A 23,773-nucleotide genomic window follows, 5' to 3' on the forward strand; every position below is an offset into this window, starting at 1 on the left:
TGTCAAATCAAAATCAAATCAAATGTATTTATATAGCCCTTCTTACATCAGCTGATATATCAAAGTGCTGTACAGAAACCCAGCCTAAAACCCCAAACAGCAAGCAATGCAGGTGTAGAAGCACGGTGGCTAGGAAAAACTCCCTAGAGAGAAAAACTCCCTAAATTCCCTAAAACTCCCTGTTCAAGATTCTGCACAGATTATTATAGCAATTGTTAAGATCTCCACAGACCTGCGACCTTTGCATGCTATCTTGAACATGCATGCTTTCTATGATTAGGTAAGATGACATTTATACTTTTGAAGGTTGAATAAATACTGTTACATTGGTTTGTAAAGTATCCTTAACTTTAGGCTATTACTGTATTCCAAAAAATATTATTGAATTGTCTTTGGTTGACAATGCAGTATAGATTAATCTGAGCCACTGGCTTAATCTGACGAGCCCGAGGCGGAGGATATACGGCTCCCTCGGGAATAGGCCTCGAGCCCCGTGATCTGCATGAAGTGGAGGCGGAGAAAGGCCGGAGAGCTAGCTGCCTGTTGAGAAGTCGAAGGCGATCTAATAAACCCCCACTTCCCTCAATTCTGCTAGCTAATGTGCAATTTTTGAACAATAAAATCGTCGAGTTACGTTTAAGATTAAACTACCAACGGGACATTAGAGACTGCAACATTTTATGCTTCAAGGAGTTGTGGCTGAACGACGACAGCATCAACATACAGCTGGCTGGTTATACGATGTACCGGCATGATAGAAGGGGCGGCGGTTTATGTATTTTTGTAAACAACAGCTGGTGTAGGATATCTAAAGAAGTCTCGAGCTATTGCTAGCCTGAGGTAGAGTTTCTCATGATAAGCTGTAGACCACACTACTTACCAAGAGAGTTTTCATCTGTATTATTTGTAACTGTTTACATACCACCACAGTCAGAGGCTGGCACTAAGATAGCACTGAATGAGCTATATTCCGCCATAAGCAAACAAGAAAATGCTCACCCTGAGGCAACGCTCCTAGTAGCCGGAGACTTAAATGCAGGGAGACTTCATCAGTTTTACTAAATTTCTATCAGCATGTTAAATGTGCAACCAGAGGGGAAAAGTACTCTGGACCATCTATACTCCACACACAGAGACGCATACAAAGCTCTCCCTCGCCCACCATTTGGCAAATCTGACCATAATTCCATCCCCCTGATTCCTGCTTACAAGCAAAATTTAAAGTAGGAAGCACCAGTGACCAGATCAATTAAAAAGTAGACAGATGAAGCAGATGCTAAGCTACAGGACTGTTTTGTAGCACAGACTGGAATATGTTCTGGGATTCTTCCAATGGCATTGAGGAGTACACCACATCTGTACTTGGCTTGATCAATAAGTGCATCGATGACGTTGTCCCCACAGTGACCGTACATACATACCCCAACCAGAAGCCATGGATTACAGGCAGCATCTGCACTGAGCTAAAGGCTAGAGCTGCCGCTTTCAAGGAGTGGGACTCTAACCCGGAAGCTTATAAGAAATCCCGCTATGCCCTCTGACGAACCATCAAACAGGCAAAGCGTCAATACAGGACTAAGATCGAGTCTTACTTCACCGGCTCTGACACTCGTCGGATGTGGCAGGGCCTGCAAACCATTACAGACTACAAAGGGAAGCACAGTCGAGACCTGCCCAGTGAAACGAACCTACCAGACGAGCTAAACTACTTCTATGCTCACTTCGAGGCAAATAACACTGAAACGTGCATGAGAGCACCAGCTGTACCGGAAGACTGTGTGATCACGCTCTCCGCAGCTGACGTGAGTAAGACCTTTAGACAGGTCAACATTCACAAGGCAGCAGGGCCAGAACGATTACCAGGACGTGTACTGTGAGCATGCGCTGACCAACTAGCAAGTGTCTTCACTGACATTTTCAACCTCTCCCTGTCTGAGTCTGTAATACCGTAATACCAACATGTTTTATGTAGACCGCCATAGTGGAACACCTATGTGAGAATGCAATTCATTGACTACAGCTCAGCATTCAACACCATTGTACCCTCAAAGCTCATCAATAAGCTAAGGACCCTGGGACTAAACACCTCCCTCCTCAACTGGATCCAGCACTTCCTGACGGGCCACCCCCAAGTGGTAAGGGTAGGCAACAACACATCTGCCACGCTGATCCTCAACACAGGGGCCCCTCAGTGGTGCGTGCTCAGCCCCCTCCTGTACTCCCTGTTCACTCATGACTGCACAGCCAGGCACGACTCCAACACCATCATTCAATTATACAACAGTGGGAGGCCTGATCACCAACAACAATGAGACAGCCTACAGGGAGGAGGTCAGAGATCTGGCCGTGTGGTGCCAGGACAAAAACCTCTCCCTCAACGTGATCAAGACAAAGGAGATGATTGCGGACTACAGGAAAAAGAGGACCGAGCACGCCCCCATTCTCATCGACGCGGCTGGAGTGGAGCAGGTTGGGAGCTTCAAGTTCTTTGGTGTCCACATCACCAACAAACTAACATGGTCCAAGCACACCCTGACAGTCGTGAAGCGGGCAAAAGATCCTCAAAAGTTTCTACAGCTGCACCATCGAGAGCATCCTGACTGGTTGCATCACTGCCTGGTATGGCAACTGTTCGGCCTCCAACCGCAAGGCACTACAGAGGGTAGTGCGAACGGCCCAGTACATCACTGGGGCCAAGCTTCCTGCAATCCAGGACCAGTATACTAGGCGGGTTCAGAGGAAAGCCCTAAAAATTGTCAAAGACTCCAGAAACCTTAGTCATAAACTGTTCTCTCTGCTACCACATGGCAAGCAGTACCAGAGCGCCAAGTCTAGGTCCAAGAGACAGCTTCTACCCTCAAGCCATAAGACTCCTGAACATCTACACACCACTGCCACTCTCTGTTGTCATCTATGCATAGTCACTTCAATTAACTCTACCTACATGTACATACTACCTCAACTAACCAGTGCCCCCACACATTGACTCTGTAACAGCACCACCCTGTATATATTGTTATTTTTTACTGCTGCTCTTTAATTACTTGTTACTTTTATCTCTTATTCTTATCCATATTTTTTGAAACTGCACTGTTAGTTAGGGGCTCGTAAGTAAGCATTTCACTGTAAGGTTGTATTCGCCGCATGTGACTAATACAATTAGTTTTGACTTGATTTGAATCATATTCTTTAAAGAGTAACTTTCATGAAAAAACGTTATTTTCATCGAAAACTAGATGTTTTCGGCTTAGTTATAGTGAAACACGTAAATTCTGGTCTTCATTTTGACAGTTCGTTGCAAAAGTTATATATTTTGGTATTTTAGTACTAAATGTAGCAATTTTTTTCCGATTCAACTCTACCGTTGAAATCGTGATGCGGAGATGGTGCCTCTACGTCATCTCAAGGGAGGGGTTATACACTCCCTTCTAGAAAATACAGGGAAATACACTCCCTTCTAGATATTGGTGGTACCACCTCAAGGCTTATTATAAAGTGACAGCCCGCCTTCCTTGGCAATGGTCTTGGTAAGTGGAGTGTGCCAATATATTTAGCATGATGCTTATTTGACTAGACTACTGACATTACTCAAAATTCAGAATGCAGTAACTCTCAATCAGACCGACAGCATCATTGCGTTTTGGTACACCAGAAGTACATTAATTTCTAATGGAATGCTGCATTTTTCTTGCAGCATTGGGTTGTTCTGTGTGATGCATACATTGGATTTATTCAACATATGCATCAATTTGTATACGTAGACTTGACATAAATAGTAGCAATGTGGAACTTTTGTTGCACACATATCCACAAAATGTTTTGGATTACAGAATGAAAAAAGTTTGACTGCAGAATTTATTAAGAAGCATTGATGCTGTGATGCTTTCAGTCTGATTGAAGCCTCATTCACATTACCCATAAGCACTCCGTTACATTGCGCCGGATGTCATGCATTTCAATGGAGACGTCCATAACGGAGTGAAAATGCAATGCCCCCTTGCAGTTCAAGACTCCGTTGTAAGACGAACACTGCATACTTTGACAAATAAATGACAGGCTCTCTTCTATCTTGCATTACAAAAGGCACATTTTCGCATATGACCAAATTCTATGCTTTGGCATAGCATTTCATACACATCTACAGTATGTGCTTTTACAAAGAAATAAAAGTAGCCTATGAGGATTATACGTTTATATTCATAGCTACATCCATCATCGCCCGTGCCCACACACGTCTTACAATGAGAAGTGAAAGCATACTGTACCTGTGAGAGGGGTCACCCTGGTAGTAGTTGTAGGTTTTTATACAGTACCCAAAACCAATCTGTGGGTTTATTTGACCATTAGAAAAAGTGCTAATCTTTAAATACTGCAATGCGGGTTGGATTGAATTGAGTCCCTAGTCTTCATTTTCAAGGTGATGATGGCACTTGTTTCCCAACACAATACCTCAATAAATATGAGTCCACATTTCAAAGATTTTTTTTGTGCCCTGTGGGGGATTCTAATTTTCACCGCAAGTGGCAATAGATGTCAGGAACTCTGCGCCCCTTACCACTGTGAGCGGACTGTCCAGAGCTGTATTAGCTCGCAATGCACATCATTTTATTATCAGAGCATGCCAGTGGACTTTGGTAAGTATGATTTAGCGTTGGGAGCATGTACAGCTACATTTATCCACTGCCAAAATGAATATTTATGAGCAATTACCCACACCGACAACCCTTTAACTTTTAATTTTGGTTTGGTTGGAGACGTAAATCCAACATTTAACTTGTTAACAAGTTAATAGGCAATTTACTGTATTGCAAAACTTATACTGAATTGTGTTTGGTTGTCAACAAATTCCAGTTTGGCTACAAATTAATACTGTATATCATTTACATGTTGGATCCATCTCATCCAACAATCAAAGTTAATGAATAGGACTAAATCAAATCAAACTTTACTTGAAGTGCGTAGTCCTATTCTTTAACTTCCAACGTATTAATGATTAACTTGAAGATTACATTTGAAATCAACCAGCTTGAAAGCCTAAGCCTATATGTCTTGCCTATTTTTAGTTGTGTTGAATTGAAATAACATCATTGATGATGTAAAATAACACCATTGATGATATATGATTTATAAAGTATTTTCACATTTAATTTGCTCTGTTAAACCTACCCTTTGAAATGACTTTGATGTCAACAGTGAATATATTTAGTCACAAAGAGGTCTCTCAATAATCATTCTCACCGTTGCATATTGGTAGCAGTCAGGGCTGGGCTAAGCAGGGCTTGATTAAAACCCTGGATGGGAGACCAAATTCATTCTACAGTAGGAAGTGCTGCCCAGCCTATAGGTTTTTTTTATATTGTGGATATAGCATTGAATATCTGACGTTGTTTCAAAGGTACAAATTCATATTTTATACAAGTTTTGATTGGTAACAATGATGACAATATTGTGGTTGGAAATTTCACCCCCCCACCCAAAAAAAACTGTTGACGTTGTGACTTTTTTTCAAATCTAACGTATTTTCCACGTCACAATACGTTGACAAATGACGTCAATTTTTTTGGGGTTCAAGCAGTTTGTGCCCAGTGGGTAATGTAATGTGTGTTTCCAGTGGTTCTGGAGAGGTGGAGCTAGTTTAGTGCTAAGGTCTGGTATAAACCCTAAGGGGAATACAGTGTTAGTCAAACCAGGGTTATGAAATCATAAAGCCCTGTCCCACTGTGGGTTCTGACAGATCAAACAGAACAACAGAACATCTTCGGAAATCCAAAAGAGCACATATGAATGAAATCAAAAGCCCAGTTTCCTTTATCCCCTACTGTAGCCGTGTTGAGTTAATAGCATACAGTAACTCTGCGGCTTCTGTGCCTGTTATTATTGCTGGTTGAAAACAGCTTTGAAGAGATAAGGTGAATACTTTTCACAGTGGTGTGGAGCAGGTGGGAGAGACAAAGATGTCAGTTTGGATTATCTATCAAAACACGCTTGACATACTCCCTCCCTCCTATCAGAGGCAGACCAGAGGCTGCAGTGCCAGGCTGCTGGGGAAATATTGATAGGGTCAGCCAACAGTTTTAGAAGTATCCTGATTTTTTTAGTGGGTGTGCTTTAGTCGTGACAACCTCCTTCCTCTCTGTCTGTCTGACTCAGCACGGAACCATTCTATTTTTATGGCTTCAGCCTCGTTGTGTAAATAATAGACACTTACTGACAAGCTCTATTCATTATCACTACATTCAACATTCAATCCATTCAAATTGTGTAATTGTATAAAAAAAATAGCAGGATGTTCTGTTCATGTGTGAATTTGAGAGCATTTTTAATGTCGTCATGCAGGACCTTGTGGATTCAGTCTAGGCAGTGGACAACTGCCTAGACAACTCTACTATACAGTCACAGTCCAGTCCTTTTAGTGACTGGAACATAATCGTTAGCCTTCAGTGTTACCCTGGGCTAGCCCAGAGCCATCACTGAAGGAACACAAGCATGCATGCCAAGCCAACCTATCCAGCTGCAGGCTGCTGTTGGCCCATCTGCTCCTGCCCGGGGGAGACAAACAGACAGATAGACCGGCTGTGCTTGAAGAGCTGCATTTAAGTGCACAGCAGTCAGTGGATGGGAAACTGTTTCAACACAACATAAATCGATAACATTGTGATGCCATTCATGACAAAATTCAGGACGACATTCAGGACGACATTCAGCGACACAATAAGACATCCTCACCAGATATTTCCAGTAAAGACTGATACTAACCCCTAACAATTTAACTTTTTCCTATTATTCATTCAAGAAATGTCTTGTGGGCAAATTAAATGTCAGCCTTGAGTTTTGAATTATAAAGATCTAAAACTTTTTAAGTATTCATGTGCTGTAAGCTCGAAAACATGCAAGGAAAAAGGTGTTCATCTGCCAAAAAAAAGTCCCTTGTTGAAATATAGAGGAAGAAAATGAAACTCTAAATCCCTGAGCTCCAAACAGCCGTTACCCTCCCTCGGCACCTCATGCTACACGGCGGGTGCAGCACATTTTAAAAGCAATGGCTCACGCTAGGCTGTGGCTCACACACACACACACAGAGGTTCTATGAAAAGTAAAAAGGCATTGAAAGTGATTAATTTACAGTATGATGATGCCTGGAACCTGTCTCTCCCTCTCCTCCTTAACTAAACTCTCTTCTGGATGACTGGAATCTTGATATTGATTACAGTAAAACCTTATCCAACTCCTGAAGTTTTATTTCTCTCTTGATAAATATGTTATCCATTTCAATGAGCTTTTCACCCCTAAAGAAAGAAAACCTTTGATTGAAAATTCAACATACTTAAAGAATTTCTTCAAAGTTGAGCTTCAGGTCTCCCGTTTGTGGTTTGACACAGCAATAATAAAGGGGAAATACTAAGCCTAATATCTGGATCAGAGATGTTGGAAGGAAGACAACAGACCCGCCTCTCCCAAGCAGAGAAGAGAAGTGATGGGTGGCATGGCTGTCACGACAACACGTCAATTCATTATCCAGCCCAAGGCCCACAAATCAATTGTTCTTTTATATTCACTCATCCCCATGGCTCTACCTCCCACACACGTCTCATCATAGACAACCTACTCTAAGTTCACCTGCCGGGAAGGCCCAGGGTGTGCATGCATATTGCCCTAGAATATCTCTGTGTGCTTATTTGAAGGATAGTGTGAAAATAAATATAAATGACTGTTACCTCTGTTTCAGCACAATGACTCACCCTATCACACTGTCTGACTTCTTGGCAGAGCGTTGCTCGTGAAGTCACTGCTATGTCCCTGAGACGATTGGGGCCAGGTGACAAATGGTGGAAGTGCCCACATGACTGCCTGTCCCCATCAGTGGCAGGCAGGCAGGCAGGCAGGCTTACTGGCCACTGGTTAATGACTCTGGGCTAGGTGTGTGTGCTCTCATACTAAATCCCTGAATAACACAGAGAGGACAGATACACAGAGATACACAGCAAAAGTAATTAAAGTTATGTTATCTGGAGGGATGTGGAGGAGGATCTATTTTATCTTGAGCTTATAGGAGATTGAATTATGTTCAAAGCAGTTTGATTTAGTAATGCACATAGGATGGACTGAATTGCGACAAGCAAAATGTATCTTTCCAATTGGCATCTGAAATATCAAAAGTCTCTAGTATTGGACTTATGTCAACATGACATCCACTTTCATTGTGATTTCGTATTGGCAAGACAGCACGTTAGTAGGGGTTCGGAACTGTCCCAATTATTGCTGTTACATCCCCTCTTTTATTCATATGTATAATAAAAAGATTAGAAAATTATATTCTTCAACAGTTGCTCATACCTCAATGGACACCTCCACCCCCAAACATCTTCCCGCGGCTATGTCCTATCCTGTCTAAGAATGGCTTTAAGCTGCTGTAGAGACAAACTTTAGAGGACTTTAGATTTAGTATTATTGACTGAGTCTTTCCCCAATGCAATGATAAAACGCCAAGCTAAACCTTGACTCTCTTTGAAACGAGCAACAAGAGGATGGCATCAAAAAGCAATGTGATCTTTAAATCCACACTTCATTTCCATAAAGACTGAGAATTATGCAATGGGAATAGGAATATATAAATAAATAAATAAATAAATAAATACAATAAGTGCTGCCCACTCATTGGGCTTTTGGATGCAATTGTTTAGGATTAAATATATTTGTATGTATTTGAGCTGCTGCATAACACCAGGCACTTGAGTTGTTTACATGTGAGGTTTTTAAAAATAATAATAATAATGACAATACATGGCCTCCTTAGTGGGGCACCGGTCTAAGGCACTGCATTACGATGCAAGAGGTCTCTCTACAGTCCCTGGTTCAAATCCAGGCTGTATCCCATCTGGCTGTGATTGGGAGTCCAATTGGGCGGCACACAATTTGGCCCAGCGTTGTCTAGATTTGGCCGGGGTAGGCTGTCATTGTTAATGGTCTGTTGAGATCGGTGTGGAAGAACTTGATTGGTCAGCACAGAGCTGTGACCTCAACCCCATCAAACACCTTTAGGAGGAATTGGAACGCTGACTGGGAGCCAGGCCTAATCACCCAACATCAGTGCCCGACCTCACCAATGCTCTTGTGGCTGAATGGAAGGAAGTCCCCGCAGCAATGTTTCAACATCTATTGGAAAGCCTTCCCAGAAGAGTGGATGCTGTAAGGGATAGGTCCCTTTTTTCTCCATTTCCTGCTTGAATGACGTGCCCAAAGTAAACTGCCTGTAGCTCAGGCCCTGAAGCCAGGATGTGCATGTAATTGGTACCATTGGAAAGAAAACACTTTGAAGTTTGTAGAAATGTTAAAATAATGTAGGAGAACATAACACAATAGATATAGTAGGAGAAAATCATCCAAAGAAAAACCAACTGGAATTCTTTTTTTTGAGAGAGACCATCCTCTTAGAAATGCAAGAGAAAGGCCATATTGTAAATTAGACACACACACACACACACACACACACACACACACACACACACACACACACACACACACACACACACACACACACACACACACACACACACACACACACACACACACACACACACACACACACACACACACACACACACACACCACACACACACACACAATATCTATGGCTTCCACAGGGTGTCAGTAGTCTATGTTCAAGGTTTCAGGCTTGTAACTTCAAAAACAAATAAGAAAGAACAGTTTTAGTAGGACACAGTCTTGGAAATTCATATTTGTGCGTGTCATGAAGAAATTATGCACCTGCTAAAATGGGTTTCCTATTGAACATACTTCTTTCTGAAAAAATATTATAGTTTGATTACATTTTAGGGTATCTGAGGAATAAATAGAAACGTATATTTTTTAACAAAGTTTAGGGGTACATTTTGGGATTCCTTTATCTGCAAGTTGAACGAGTGGATTACTCAAATCGATGGCGCCAATTTAACAGACTTGTTGGGATATAAAGAAGGATTTTATCTAACAAAACGACACTACATGTTATAGCTGTGATCCTTTGGATGACAAATCAGAGGAAGATTTTCAAAAAGTAAGTGAATATTTAATCGTTATATGTGAATGTATGAAACCTGTGCTGGTGGAAAAATATTTTGATGTGGGGCGCCGTCCTCAAACAATCGCATGGCATGCTTTCGCTGTAATAGCTACTGTAAATCGGACAGTGCAGTTAGATTAAGAAGAATTTAAGCTTTCAGCCAATATAAGACACTTATATGTGCCTAAATGTTTCAAATCCATGATATTTCGGATTATTTATTTGAATTACGCGCCCTCCAGTTTCACTGGGAGTTGTTCCGCTAGCGGGACACCTATCCCTAAGAAGATTTATAGCAGTAAAGAGGGGCCCAACTTCATATTAATGTCACGATTTTGGAATGACATGTTCGACGAGCAGGTGTCGATATACTTTTGTTCATGTAGTGTATCACAAGGATCAGAAACCAGATTTTATCTTATTCTGGTTGGCTAGAATTGATTCCAGTTACTGGAGCTAATGGTTTTGTCACGCCTACTCCCGCTCTTCCCCCCTGGTGCTCGAGGGCGCCAGGCTCCCCAGCATTAGGCAATCCTGCCACCGTCATTACGCACACCTGCCTTCCCCCGTCACGCTCATCAGCGATTACTGGACTCACCTGGACTCAATCACCTCTGTCATTACCTCCCCTATATCTGTCTCTTCCCCCATTCTGTTCCCCGCTTCAGAATTGATTGTCATACAGTATGTATATGATTAGGAGGCCATCACGGCCACCTAATCATCCCCAGCTTACAATTGGCTCATTCATCCCCCTCCTCTCCCCTGAAACTATTCCCCAGGTCGTTGCTGTAAATGAGAATGTGTTCTCAGTCAACTTACCTGGTAAAATAACGGTAAAATAAAACATTAAAACATTTCCTTGTTTACCCGTGTGTTGACGCTGTTCCTGTCTTGTTTCATGTCTGTTCGAAATTAAATGTTTGACGCCCCGTACCTGCTTCTCTACTCCAGCGTCGGTCCTTATAGAATGCTGAAGCCACCCAATGAAGCATCGGGGAGTGCTGGCTTTCCGGTTGGTGGTGACGTCTGGTTCGGGGGCCGTCACCGTTGGAACCGGGGGTGCCTAAGCCAGCTCGTCGGGCTGTCACACCCTAGCTTGCTCAAGAGGTTTCTTGCCCCGGTTGGCTCATAAGGCGCCCATCCCACGTCAGGCCCCAGCCGGTTCGTCAGGCTGCTACGCCTCCACTGGATCATCGGGCTCCCATGCCTCAGCGGGATCGACAGGCCTTCATGCCTCAGCCGGATTGTCAGGCTCCTATGCCTCAGCCGGCTTGCCAGGCTCTCACGCCTAAGCCGGTTCGTCCAGATTTCACACCCAGCCAGCTTGTCCAGCACCCGTGCCTTGGCCGGCCGGTCTCGCTCGCCCAGGTGGGACGCCGGGTGGCGCCCCTAGAGGGGGGGGGTACTGTTATGCCTGCTCCCGCTCTTCCCCCCTTATCTCACAGAGGTGGTATCACACACGTTCAAAGAACTATACATTCCAGGATGGTTTTATTTAAACTTTTACTTATGATATTTGCTGTTCCCTTATTATTTTAACAATACAGATCACTTCCCCCTCTTGTTTACTTCTAACGGGAAAAAAACGTACAATGTACGAGATACATTCCAATTAGTAGTACCTGTAAATTGAAAGAAACATACAAAAGGATTTGTATGACTGAGTGAGTAAATACCCTCAGGGTAGCAGAAAGCCCTCAAACTGCAGTGAAATTCCTCTTTGCTGGATGACACTTTTCACACTCGATTACTGTACATTAATTGCTTTCTCTGAAAGGCAGAACAGAACATTTCATTTGACCCACAGTACAGTACAGTAACTTGGGGTACAGTAAGTGGTGGGCAAACACATCCAGTCAGGAGATATCATGTGTTTTTAATGGGAAATAATAGGGACAGCATTTTCTCTTATTTTACATCCCAAACATCCCAACTTAGAAGTCAAACCATGTACTGTGACCATGCAGATACTGCACATTAATACAATACCTGAATTCAAATGTAATGAGCATTGTGTAGTGCAGATTGCAATATCAATATTTTATCTGCGATACTAAAACAATACATTATGAACAAGTCATAATGTGGATATCTAATACCTACCTATCTTGAGACAGATTAATGCCGTAGGGTAATCAATTCAGCCATTAATCACTTACTGTAGGGAGGAAGTGATCTATTAAACATTTAACAGCCCTGGTGAATCCCTAATGACTGTTTTATTTTTTTACCGCCCTTTTCTCCCCAATTTCGATCTTGTCTCATCGCTACAACTCCCTAACAGGCTCGGGAGGCGAAGGTCGAGTCACGTGTCCTCCGAAACATGACCCGCCAAACCACGCTGCTTGATACACGCCCGCTTAACCCGGAAGCCAGTCGCACCAATTGTCACAACCTGATCTGGTTCACCTGTCCTTATGATTGTCTCCACCCCCTCCAGGTGTCACTTATTAACTTATTATCCCCGGTGTACATATCCCTGTGTTTCCTGTCTCTCTGTGCCAGTTTGTCTTGTTTGCCAAGTCAACCAGTGGTTTTCCTTGCTCCTATTTTTCCCAGTCTCTGTTTGTTTCTAGTCCTCCTGGTTTCGATCCTTGCCTGTCCTGACTCCGAACCCGCCTGCCTGACCACTCTGCCTGTTCTGACTACCAGCCTGCCTATCCCCTTGTACTGTTTTGGACTCGGATCTGGTTTCTGGCCCCTACCTGGCCTGACCTCGAGACTGCCTATCATCTGGTACTGTTTGGACTCTGACCTGGTTTATGAACTGTCGCCTGTCCCTGACCTGCCTTTGCCTACTCCCTTTGTTTTAATAAATATCAGAGCACTACCATCTGCCACCTGTGTCTGCATTTGGGTCTCGTCTTGTGCCCTTATACCAATGTGTCGGAGGAAACACTGTTCACCTGATGACAGGTCACCCTGCAGGCGCCCGGTCCGCCACAAGGAGTCGCTAGAGCAAGATGAGCCAAGTAAAGCCCCCACCCGGCCAAACCCTCCCCTAACCCGGACGACGCTTGGCCAATTGCGCACCGCCCTACGGGACTCCTGATCACGGCCGGTTGTGATACGGCCCGGGATCGAACCCGGGTCTGTAGTGATGCCTCTAGTGATGCTGTGCCACTCGGGAAGCCCTCCTAATGAATGTTTTAAAGTCGCCTACATCCATTGATTTCTTAGTTAATCTGCAATTAATAGGTCAAAATCTGAGGTGTATCATCATACAAATGCAATGATCATTCATATCAAATACTCATTAGATGATGATTTACATGTCATTAGACCATGTCAATGAATGAATTAATCTGAAAATATCTGTCCCAGGACTGTAAATGAATAGACCAGACAACTCTGAAGCCAACAATATCATCAAGCAAATATGAAAAAGAGCACACTATAAAAGCTGTTGGTGCATTCGGCAGGGTAGCTTAGTGGTTAGAGTGTTGGACTAGTAACTTAAAGGTTGCAAGATCAAATCCCCGAGCTGACAAGGTAAAAATCTGTCATTCTGCTCCTGAACAAGGCAGATAACCCACTGTTCCTAGGCTGTCATTGAAAATAAGAATTTGTTCTTAACTGACTTGTCTAGTTAAATAAAGGTAAAATAAGTTTGTGTTCCTTTGTGCAAATACATTGGATGTGGTAGTACGTATTAATGTAACATGATTAATCATCGAAATGATAGAAAATATGATTACAAAGACAGAGAACAACGTTCAAGTGCTGAGCTGTACTCCAGAGTTGGGTATTGATACATTTAGAACTTGTCTGAATGAAAAAAAACGAAATACTTTGTTGTCGGTTAGTCAATGACTGGCGAGTATTAAATATCTGAATAACACCGAATAGTAGTTGCTCCATGTAATGAAAGAAGAACACTCAATCATACCAATTAATGTCATGAAGAATGGTAATAGTTGGTTAAGTATCTCCCAAAGAATTAGCATGGTATTAATGACTGTCGTAGATATTCAGATAGTTGTGGCAGACGGGGTTGGCTACCCCATCCGTGTCATCAGTTGCCTGGGTGTACTGCAAGCCTAATGACATGGAAAACCATTAGTCACAACACCTAACCTTGATCCCTGATCTTCTTCTGCACATTTCTTTACAGAACCTCTTCACGCCCTGTCAGACAAAGGCACCAGGAATGTGTGTGTCACTGTGGGCCACAGTGTGTGTGTGTGTGTGTGTGTGTGTGTGTGTGTGTGTGTGTGTGTGTGTGTGTGTGTGTGTGTGTGTGTGTGTGTGTGTGTGTGTGTGTGTGTGTGTGTGTGTGTATCCATCATGGACACTGGAAGAGAGAAACTCCAGATCTCCTCCACTATGGAGCCATCCTCTCCTTGTCTTTCTTATTCAGCTCTGGGACCTGAACTTTAATCCTGGACCAATATTAAGTGGATCCAGTTGCACATCTCTGTTCCCTTTATCTCATGATGACACCACAAAGCAGAGCCTGCTGCTGCAGTGAGGCCAGATCATCACCATTAGATATCACCTGTGACCTTTGAAGTGCTCAATCACTGTTTAGATTTTTCTTTTTAGGAAGAGATTGAACCAATCAGCTCAGCTTTGAACTCAATACAAACTGTTCTACGATAAAAGACAGAAGGATAGCGAGCGAGGGAGGGGAAAAGGGACTGGAGAGAAAAGGAGGACTGTATAGTTGAAACACAGAGCATGACTTACCAGGATGTGGGTAGATGAGTAGCGTTTCGCTGGGCTATTAATCTCTCTCTGACATGTCATTTGCTTGTAATGTATGTGGAGAATACAGTATGGTATGCACCGGTGGGGCAAAAACTAGGCTGCCTCTACTGTGATATTATCAAAAGCACAGAACACAGGTAGTGATCATAAAGTTACATTTACACATGGTTTATAATATCCCATTATATTGTGCACCAGACCCAAAACTGATACACAGAGGATATACACATTTATCAAGGGCCTTTTCAGCACCTCCAACTCAAAACATCTCCCAGCGTCAATGATACCTACAGATGATGTAATGATGTTGTAATGAGGACGTAAAGATGATGTATTCATGCCCTCCTATTGCAGCATTTTTTTTCTTATTTTTTCTTTTTATAGTCCATTCCCCACCTAGATAAGAAGCTTACAGTGCTCTATGAAACAACTGAGAGACAAGGGGAGATACATTGTCTGGCGCTCCCCAACTGGCCACTAGCAGCGCTGAAGGCTTTATGTTAATGAGAGACGATTGTGTATTGAGACGGCAGCTAGTCTCCCACAGACTTGACAAATTGAGATAATATTGAAAAAAAGCTAGATGATTCTCCCCGTGGGGATTGTAATGCGTAAGACAATTTTTAATGATCTTTTTTAAGTAACCTTTATTTAACTAGGCAAGCCAGTTAAGAACACATTTTTATTTACAATGACGGCCTAGGAACAGTGGGTTAACTGCCTTGTTCAGGGGAAGAATGACAGATTTTTACCTTGTCAGCTCAGGGATTCGATCTAGCAACCTTTCGCTTACTGGCTGAAAGGTTGCTAAGTAAACATGTACATTTTTTCTACCAACATTTATCTTTGCATAACTCATAATCAACATGTAATCAACATATAATTGCAAACAATTTTTAGATTAGTGGCTTCAGAATGGTGTTTCATAATCAACATGATCAAATTGCTGTGAGTCACTTTTCTCCTACTACTCTGTCTGTTATCGTCAGTAAATAACTCAGCGGGTTGAGTTAATAACTCACAAAGTAACATTATTAAACTGTCATACCTGCCTCCAGCTAAATAGCTGACCATTCCCTTCCATGTTGGTGGTAATTTGTTTGGACAAAAGGGAATTGTATTGATTTACTCAGTTAATTGCTCATTTAAGTGTCCAATCCCAAAGGTCTTTTCAGCACACGGCTTTGGTAACATGTTAACCACAGACCGCATTCAATGCTGGAACACGTTCAGCTGAAACCTCAGTGTTTACATAATGTGCTTTCTCTCAAAGCTAGGCTACAAGACTAAAGATTCCATGCTGTTTAATTTCAGCCACAGTTGTCTTGGTGATGTCTGAGCTTGATATATTACTTCAGTTAGGTGATATATTACTTCAGTTAGGTGATATATTACTTCAGTTAGGTGATATATTACTTCAGTTAGGTGATATATTATTTCAGATCGGTGATCTATTACTTCAGTTAGGTGATATATTACTTCAGTTAGGTGATATATAACTTCTGTTAGGTTATATATTAATTCAGTTACGTGATACAGTATATTTCTTCAGTTGCTAAGCAATGGCATATATGCTGATTTCATTTATTTTTATTGAAACGTTATTTTATCAGAGAGTGTTGAAAGATATCACTGTAGATCATAAAAACACTGGCTTCATCACTGTGCTACTGTGAAACACACCAGCTGGGACACAGTAGCATTAGGTATGTTAAGGCAACATCATATTTCTATGCAGACATAATCAATGAATCAGATTCTATTATATGTGTCATGTGTTTCTGGAGGCCCAGACAAAAACAGGAATAGATATTATATCAGCTTCAAGTGTTTTGTTTCACTAAGGTCCACAGGGAAAGTCCTGCAGTGGTCCTTTAGAGTTCCCATATCAAGTTTGAAAAACAACTGAAATTTGACCGGTCTGGATGAGATCTATACAATAATATCATTATGATTATTGAATTCTTCTATCCTCTTACTAAAGGTCATGTCATACAATAGTGTATTGCTACATTCACATTGATTTGTCTCACTGTATAACCCTAACCCTAACCTTAACTCTAACCTATAGAAAAACGACCTACAGTAAAACACTTTTTACAATGTACCTACAGGAATACTCATACAGTAATAACAACACTTTACTGTAAAGTGTGACCATGAATTCAATGAAACCAGCAATTTTCAGAAATAAACACATTTCTTATCATTATTTACAAACCAATGCATTGCCTATCAACTTGTATGTCTTTCTGAGAATAATATAGTATTACACAAAATGTCCAAGGCAAACGAAACTGTACCGCCCTTTATTCCACCCCACGGCCATGCACATACTATAACATTTTGAATATAAACATACCTTGCCAGAATGACCCAGAGATTTAAATGGTACTATACAGAGAAGGGAAACCAATGGGTTGATAAATGCATTGCTCCTGATGCCATCTACTGTAGCAACATTTTCAGTTTACTACTTGGTGTTGGCCTTTTCATCCACCTAAGGCGACAGGCTACAATAATCATATCCCCATCTATAATGAATCTATATCACAGGGTCTGTATCTGCCTTTTCTCATGTTGTTTCCTTGGTATTTCACTTATATTCTGATTCAGCTATCTTTTCAGTGGCAGATGGCTTTTTGTTGGGTTGCAGTGTATATAATTACTTTGATAAACACCATGTCAGGATATACTGAGGCTGGGACAAAAATGGCATGGTTGGACCGAAAGAACAACTTTATATTCTGAGGTTGAAATCATCACTGCAGATGAAAATATATACTGTAGCAGGAGTACAGTAAATGTGGACATTTACACCAACTAGTACTGTAATGTCCACAGAGTAAAATGGACCGTACTGCAAGATTGGAACACACTTTCACATGGTATTGGATACTGTTAGAGTACAGTTTGGATTTTAGTTTGGTTAATCACTAGTTAAATATAATGGTTAAGTTGTTCATGGTTAAATAGAATGGTTAAGTTGTTAATGGTTAAATAGAATGGTTAAGTTGTTAATGGTTAAATAGAATGGTTAAGTTGTTAATGGTTAAATAGAATGATTAAGTTGTTAATGGTTAAAAAGAATGGTTAAGTTGTCAATGGTTAAATAGAATGGTTAAGTTGTTCATGGTTAAATAGAATGGCTAAGTTGTAAATGGTTAAATCGAATGGTTAAGTTGTTAATGGTTAAATAGAATGGTTAAGTTGTTAATGGTTAAATAGAATGGCTAAGTTGTAAATGGTTAAATAGAATGGTTAATGGTTTTGACATTGTCTCATCAATCATTTTATTGGCAGAAACAGACTTGTTTCTCTCTTATTGCAGCACAATGCATTTCTCGACTGTTCATTTTAGCAGTGCTATACAAAAAAAGATTTTGAAATGGACCATATCCCCCACCACTCTCCATTTAGTAATGTTTAAAGGCACTTACCACCTTATCATCTCATCTCCCCTGGCTGATGGGGCATATCTCTGTCACTCCTCTCCTCCTCCCAGACATTAACCATCTTCGTCTCTCTCTGTTTGTCAGACACACTCACGGGAGCTCCCCCAATGACACACCGTCTAAAAGCCTCTTCTCCCTTCCCTTTGGGCATCTTATGATTCCCTGGGTAATAGACTAGCATAGCAGGCTACTGTAATCTTCAGTTAAAATGAAGCTTGGCTTGATATATGCTTTAACAATGCCAAATTTGTTTTTCATGATCTCATATTGAAGAAAGGAAAGTAAGAAGTGGAGGAGTATGCCGTATTTATGAAATGTATTTGGTACCAATCCAAAATGTACATTTAGCTGTTTACCTTTCTTTGCAAACATTCAAACAGCTCATACTGCTTTGCGTCCACACTTGTTTAAGGTCATTGGTCAATAGTGTGAGTAATGTCATTTGCAACATGTTTAAACCCATTAGATACCGTGTTTCACTTCAAAAGAAAAAAAACGACTTCACTATTTAACAGCTTTGTTGTGCTGATAATGAGACATGAGTCAACTGCTGGTTAAAGAAAAAAGCCAATCAGTCAAATCAGCAGTTGACTCTATGGATACAGTATGTACACTATATCTATGGGGAAGTATCTATACAGGAAGATTAATTGTAAAGGTCAAAGAATGTATTTTCATGCCATATTTTTGGCACATTCTTATTCTGTTGTAATTCCGCATTTTCTAATGTTCTTCAACCTCGAGTTTCACACTATTGCAAAGTGCCGGTCCCCTGGGTGGCTGATTGTTTGCCATTACCAAAATGAGTCACAGCAATAATTACTTTGTGTTCAGCCATGAAAAAAAATAATTGATTTGAGAAGTTCGAAAGTGAGAATTCTATCTCTGTATGGACTGTAGGAGTTTTGGGACCTAAAGTTGTTAAGGAAATAGTTATTTAAAAAGAGGAACAGTGAAGGCACTTACCAGGGACCAAGCTCATCATACCCCATTTAAGGTTTAATCCATTAAAAGTAATCTCTTAATGTGTATCATTTTTCATACAATGTAATATGTTTCCTATCGAAAAATGCTGAACCGTATAGCAAATACAAGAATACAATATTGGACATCATATAATTACAGTATGTCACTGCCCAAGGCCTACAGGTTGTACCACCAATCATATAAATCAAACAAACACTGAGATGCAGCCCAGGCAGGATTGTGTGTTGCTGCATGATACTCAGACTCTGTCTAGTGCCTAGATGGGTATCCAAGGAGACATAGCCTTATCACTCTGTGAGAGCCTGAAAGTAGTGCCATTGAAACAACAAGGATTATCACAACTAAGGGCTCTATTCAATCTGCATCGCTGAAGCGTTACAGATTGCGAGCTAGAAATGTAAAGGTAATTTCCGATTGAGCCGACATGTGCAGCGTTTACTGTGAATGCAGTCTCATTGCTTTTACATTTCAATCACGCTGTATCGCTGAACTTCCGCAATACGGATTGAATAGAGCCCTAAATCTTTACATAATGTCTGACAACTCCATATTTGTGTGTAAATCTATGAACACAATTCCAGGGCCTTGAACAGGAGGAGTGAAAGGTTAACTACACTCCATCTTGTCTTTGTATCCTATACCCCTAATGCACCATGCCAACAACTATGGTTAGTTTTCTATACTGAACATATTTTCTCTACAGCACAAAATTATACCAGTGCTTTTAAAGATATCGTTATGCAGCTGCAAGAAAATAATGAGGAAGCAGAAAATATAAACACAGATGACCATAAAGAGAGGGCTAATACTGGAACTGGAAAACACCATTACAGGTATAAGACATAAGAACCCCAGCTCGTTAAAAGCTGCCAGATTCCCTGCAATCCTGGAATTGTCCATTAAAATGATTAAAGTTGGGAGGCAGGCAGCAGTCAGGCAGCAGCAGCTCTCAGAATGATAATAGGCTCTCTGCACAGAGTGAAGTTGTAGAGTACACATACCTTCCCCTGAGCATGTGACCAATCAGGGGTTCTGCACTAGTCTGAGTGTCCATAATAACACCTAATTTGACCTTTGTCCTCACTTACCTTGCCTTTGGAGACGTCTATGGAGTTGTATTGGCTTCGCTCTTTATTGTAATTAGAGGTGAAAATCCAATGAGCTTCGCTCATGTCCAATTTAAACATAAAAAATATTTATATTTTGTTAAATGCTGCCTTCGTGATATAGCCTAATCAAATGTTCTACCACAGGTTAACTGGAAACACAAGATGTTCTCTCAGGATTCTGGAATGAGCAGACTGTTACCTTGTGTGACGGCAGTAGCTCAACACAAGGTTGAAAATGTGTCTTCACGGATTAACCTTTTTTCACATCTTCCTTTAATCATGGTTTCAGATTTCCTACGCACAATGACTTCGATCCGTGCCAACAAACATGCTAATTCATTAAAACCATCAATTTGGTTACACCCCCACTGAGTGAGAAGCGGTATGATATTAAATTCCCAGAATCATAGGAACATAATTCATTGCCAATAATGGAATGCCATACACAATGGTCCCACCTTCAGAAAATGAAACAGCTTGACAGCAGGTGGTCAAAATAAACCCTACACTGTAAATGGGACTACAACAGATTTTCTAACTGATCATTTTGGAATACTAGATGGTCATTTTGTATGTTCGAATCATCAGGGCCAGCAGTAGACTGTCTGATAAGGATAGCTATCCATGATAAAATCAAAAGTCAATGTGAAGAAGATAAAACCATTTATTCTGGTAATTGTGTAATGCTTATTAACAATTTTTACCTTCAGATGACTAAAGAGCATATGACTGTTTGTTTTGGCTCATTCTATTCCATTTCTTCCTGAGGCTGTGAGCAAATAGCCTAGATGGAGGTTCATTTCCCAGGGGTGACTTCTGTGTGGAGTCAGGCAGAGAGTCAGGCAGACACCCACGGCCCCACGGTAGCATGCTTCGCCTGCCCAGGCATAATTCTATCAATCTAATTTTCACTGGGTGAATACCTGTCCCCACCCCATACTGCAACTCATATCTCAGGGCCAGGGTGGGGCCACCATGGCCAGGGTAGGGGAAGTTCTGGGGTTAGTTATCATCATGGGCTACTTATTGGTTACAAACAACACTTTGGAAGGTGATACTGGTGGCTTATGGATGTCTTCGGGTGTGAAAGTCGGTTGGACCTTGTGTGTAATTGACCAATGAAGTGATCTTAATCAAACATGCAAAAACTTTTTCTGCCTTTTTTGGAGCAGGAAGAAGCCACTGCTCCAAAACTGCCATAAAAAAGCGGTTTGCAACTGCACATGGGAACAAAGATCGTACTTTTTGGAGAAATGTCTTCTGGTCTGATGAAACAAAAATATACCTGCTTGGCAATAATGACCATCGTTATGTTTGGAGGAAAAAAGGGGATGCTTGCAAGCCGAAGAACACCATCCCAACCGTGAAGCATGGGGGTGGCAGCATCATGTTGTGGGGGTGCTTTGCTGCAGGAGGGACTGGTGCACTTCACAAAATAGATGGCATCATGAGGGAGGAAAATTATCTGGATATATTGAAGCAACATCTCAAGACATCAGTCAAAAAGTTAAAGCTTGGTCGCAATGGGTCTTCCAAATGGACAATGACCCCAAGCATACTTCCAAAGTTGTGGCAAAATGGCTTAAGGACAACAAAGTCAAGAGAATGGAGTGGCCATCACAAAGCCCTGAACTCAATCCTATAGAAAATTTGTGGGCAGAACTGAAAAAGCGTGTGCGAGCAAGGAGGACTACAAGCCTGACTCAGTTACACCAGCTCTGTCAGGAGGAATGGGCCAAAATTCACCCAACTTATTGTGGGAAGCTTGTGGGAGGCTACCCGAAACGTTTGACCCAAGTTAAACAATGTAAAGGCAATGCTACCAAATACTAATTGAGTGTATGTAAACTTCTGACCCACTGGGAATGTGATGAAAGAAATAAAAGCTGAAATAATTCATTCTCTCTACTATTATTCTGACATTTCACATTCTTAAAATAAGTTGGTGCTCCTACCTGACCTAAAACAGGGATTTTTTACTCGGATTAAATGTCAGGAATTGTGAAAAATTTAGTTGTAATGTATTTGGCTAAGGTGTATGTTAAAACCTGTTGTGGACAGGCGTTCTGCCAGCGGAATGCCATTCCGCCAGCGGAACCCCTAGCCAACAGCCAATGGAATCGCATGGCGCGAAATTCAAAAACAACTAAAATACCACAATTCAGTTTTCTCAAACAATCAACTATTTTACACCATTTGAAAGATAAGACTCTCGTTAATCTAACCACATTATCCGATTTCAAAAAGGCTTTACAGCGAAAACAAAACATTAGATTATGTTAGGAGAGTACATAGACCAAAATAATCACACAGCCATTTTCCAAGCAAGCATATATGTCAATAAAACCCAAAACACAGCTAAATGAAGCACTAACCTTTGATGAGCTTCATCAGATGACACTCCCAGGACATTATGTTATACAATATATGTATGTTTTGTTCAATCAAGTTCATATTTATATCCAAAAACAGCTTTGTACATTGGCGCGTGATGTTCAGAAAATGTATTCCCACCAAAAGCTTCCGGTGAATTTACAAAAATACTCATCATAAACGTTGACAAAATACATAACAATTATTTTAAGAATTATAGATACAGAACTCCTTTATGCAATCGCTGTGTCAGATTTTAAAATAGCTTTTCGGCGAAAGCACATTTTTCAATATTCAGAGTACATAGCTCGCCATCACGGCAAGCTATTTTGACATCCGCCAAGTTCGGGGCAAACTAAACTCAGAATTAGTATTAGAAATATTGTATTACCTTTGCTGATCTTCGTCAGAATGCACTCCCAGGACTGCTACTTCCACAAGAAATGTTGTTTTTGTTCCAAATAATCAATTTTTATGTCCAAATACCTCCGTTTTGTTCGTGCGTTCAGGTCACTATCCAAAGGGTAACGCGCGAGCGCATTTCGAGACACAAAAAGTCAAAATGTTCCATTAACGTACTTAGAAGTATGTCAAACGCTGTTTAAAATCAATTTTTATGGTATTTTTCTCGTAAAATTGCGATAATATTCCAACCGGACAATAGTGTATTCATTCAAGGAGGAAAAGAAAAAACAGAGTCCTCGCGAAAACGCGCATATCCAATCCCTTTGTCCTCAGGCAGACCACTCAGGAACGCTCTACTATACTCTGCCCAGAGACAGGAGAAGGCTCAATCCACTTTCTGAAGGCTTTAGACCGCCAATGGAAGCCTTAGAAAGTGCAACGTAACCCCACAGATACTGTAGTTTCGATAGAGAATCAAAAGAAGAACTACAATTCTCAGACTTTCCACTTCCTGCTTGGAATTTTCTCAGGTTTTTGCCTGCCATATGAGTTCTGTTATACTCACAGACACCATTCAAACAGTTTTAGAAACTTCAGAGGGTTTTCTATCCAAATCTACTAATAATATGCATATTCTCATTTCTGGGCAAGAGTAGTAACCAGTTTAAATC

The sequence above is a fragment of the Salmo salar genome, chromosome 10 (assembly GCF_965601325.2).
Source record: "Salmo salar chromosome 10, fSalSal1, whole genome shotgun sequence".
Lineage (NCBI taxonomy): Eukaryota > Metazoa > Chordata > Actinopteri > Salmoniformes > Salmonidae > Salmo > Salmo salar.